Source organism: Guillardia theta (genome assembly GCF_000315625.1).
Source record: "Guillardia theta CCMP2712 unplaced genomic scaffold GUITHscaffold_79, whole genome shotgun sequence".
In the NCBI taxonomy this organism is placed as follows: domain Eukaryota; class Cryptophyceae; order Pyrenomonadales; family Geminigeraceae; genus Guillardia; species Guillardia theta.
The window spans coordinates 174,768-178,078 of NW_005434595.1; positions in this window are offsets into that span (position 1 = coordinate 174,768).

Below are 3,311 nucleotides of genomic sequence, written 5' to 3' on the forward strand. Positions count from 1 at the left end.
CTTCAACAGTAGGTACTCGTTCCTCCTCCTCCTAAACTAAAACATCATCCTCTTCATCATCCTCCTCCTCCTCATCATCCTCCTACTCCTCCTCCTCCCACTGACCTCTCCATCAGTGTCCCATCGTCATTATTTTTGACGGACTGGAGCATCTTCGGCCCTCTGACCCCTTTCGCTCCTTCCTCTGGCTCCCTCGCACTCTCCCCAAGAACGTTCGCGTCCTCCTCACCTGCTCCCGCAGCATGTGGAACCTCCACCTGCAAGATCGGTTCCCAGCACAGAACGTGCTCTGGATGAACGTGGGGGAGGAGACGGCGGAGCGCTGGATGACTTTCTGGGCGACGAGGACAGGGCAGGAGCTGTCGACAGCGCAGAGGAGAAGCATGCTCAACGTCTTCTCGCACGTTCCTTCTCTACACGTCTTGCGCCTATCAGCAACTTTCGCCTACATTCCCAACCTCTTCTCCATCGGGGAGGATGGGAACTTGACTATGAGGGAGGATTCAGTTCCGCGTCTTGCCCTTCTCGGGTTGTGCATGCTGGCGATATCGCGCCATGGGCTGTCGGAGGTTGTAGTCAAAAGAGCGTTTTCCATGTTGTGCGATGAAGACACGAAGCTGGTTGAGGAGATAACAGAGAGGTTGGCTTCTATGCAGTATGACGTCATGGTGGACATGCCGGGGGTTGAGGAGACGGTCAAGGATATGAAGCTAGATCTGCCGATGCTCATGGTGACGATCATTGTGTCTGTTTGAAAGATGATGAAGATGATAATGATGATGATGATGACGACGACGACGACAATGAAGATGAAAATGATGATGATAGATTGTCTTGTTTCTTCTCTCTGCTCTTGTTGAGGTTGACATCGCATGTTTTCTACCTTTATACTTATGCAGCTTGTTTCCTCCTCCTCGTTATGATTGTACTTTCCTGCTACTCATGTTATACTCACATTTTTTCTTGTTTCCCTCTCTCCTCCTCCTCCCCCTCCTCCACCACCACCATCACCTCCTCCTCCTCCTCCTCTTCCATGCTCTTCTCTGCTCGCTTCGTATCATCTCTCCTCTCTTCTCCTCCTCTTCCTTCCTTCCTTCTCCAGGTCAAGAACTTCACAACCTTTCGAGTTCACGGCAAGACAAGCGTCATGCGGCTGAGAAGCAACGCCATAGCCGATGCCATCAGACGCCTTGACTTCTTCGACAAGAACGAGGAGAAACTATGCCTCCTCCTCATCTCCATCTTCTCCTCCTCCTCCTCCCCTCGCCCTCCCTCCTCCTCGTCCTCGTCCTCCTCCTCTTCCTCTTCCATGTCCTGCGACGATGATCGCATCTCTCCCTTCCACAAGTGCGCCGAGCTCCCAGCTCTGCAGATTCAGCTGGCGAGGAGGAGGAGGATAATGCAGGACAACGACGACGCGTCCAGTCTCCGATCCTCCCTGTGCTCATCCTCCTTCCTCAAGGAAAAGATCGACGCCGGGCTGCAGGAAGACTTGCTGCGGGACTTCCTGGAGCTGGATGAGAGCTTGAACGTGGGGGAGCTAGAGCTGCACCCCTCTCTCCTCGTGACTCTGCGCAAGAAGTACCAGCTCCTCCTCTTCAACATTCACCTCCTCTTCAAGCCCTTCCACGCCTCCGCCATCGTGGAGCTGATGCGGCAGCAGCAGAACCTGCACATGGAACCAGGAGCCTTCCATCGCTTCGCGGTCAGGGAGGAGCACGCGCAACAGCCGCAGCTGTTCTCGCAAGTCAACATCGTCATGAAGAAGAAAGTGCTGAGGAACGCGATGGTGCAGCGAGCCATCAGCATGCTGTATGCTCTCGGGTGCGAGGACGGGACCGTTGTCATCCTCACCGATCTCATGCAGAAGAAGTTCTCCTGGCGAGCAGACAGCAGCAGGATCTGCGGGCTAGAGTTCATCGACAACCTCCTGCCCTCCTCTCGCTCCTCCTCCTCCTCCTCCTCCTCCTCCTCCCTCCACCTTCTCACCTGCTCCACCGCCAACGTCATCCTATGGAGGGTGGAGCACGAAGGGCTGCTGCTCGTTCCTTTGCTCCAGCTCTCTCCCTTCCAGAGCAGCGAAATCCTCCTTTGCGATCCTATGAAATCCTCCTCCTCCTCCTTCTCCGAGCTCAAGACCTACCGCTGCCAGGTGTGCCAGCTATGGCATCCATCGTCCCCGCAGCAGGGGAGGAAGGAGAGGAGGAGATCTTCGGTCTTGCTGGAGCTCTCCCGTGGGCAGGAGGATAAGAGCAACGTAATCTCTTGCTCCTCTCTCTCCCAGCAGCTGGACAGGGGACGTCTCATCCTCCTCGGGACAGCAAACGGAGAGATCCAGCCGCTTTGGATCGCGCAGGAGAGTTCCCTTCATCGTATCAGCTCCTCCCTCTCCCCTCCCCTTCATGGCCACACCGCGCGAGTCAACTGCATCAACTTCTGCATGCACAGATTCGCCTCTTCCTCCTCCGACAAGACTATCCGGCTATGGGACGCAAGCGGTCCCATCATCCTACAGGTTCAGGTCCTTACGGAGAACTCGCATGCTCACTGGTGCTATCTCGACGACGTTCGCCTGCTCGCCGCCGGCGTCGGCTTCGTCCGCTGCTGGTCGGTGGGAGAAGGAGCCAAGGACGCCAAGAGCGAAGAGGGGAAGCGGAGCGATGGGGAGGAGGAGAGGAGTGGGAGGAAACAAGGAGGAAGTAAAAGTCTGCTGGGGATCGAGGAGGGGGAAGAAGAGAGCGAGGATAACGCAGAAGAAGCGGAGGAGAAGGCAAAGATCATGCGCTACCGGTCGCTGGTGAAGTCAGGAAGCATGAAGCTGCTCAAGGGGTCGTCGGAGGTGGAGGAGGCGGAGGAGAAACCAGCTACTCCCAAGTTCAAGTTCAGGAGGAAGCGAGTGGAATCGGTGGTAAGGAGCATCTTTGGGGATACGGTGGCTGTAGACAGCGAGGAAGCGACGAAGATGCCGGGAGAGGAGCTGAGGAGTTGGAGGATACACCACTGCGGGGTGATGGGGGAGGGAGGACGCATCCTTCTTGTCTTCGGGAGCCTCGAGATGTGCGCATGGGATACACAGAGAAACTTCAACGAAGTTGTCAAGACGTCGACCAACGTCAACTGCGTCTGCTCCTCCTCCGATGGCTCACACGTTCTCACCTCCCTCACCGACGGCAGGCAGCGAGTCTGGTCCTTCGTGGACATTCACCATGGCCGGCCTTCCTCCACTCCCAGCCTGAACCAGATCGAGGAGGATGGGAGGAGGAGGAGGAGGAGGAGGAGGAGGAGGAGGAGGAGGAGGAGGAGGAGGAGGG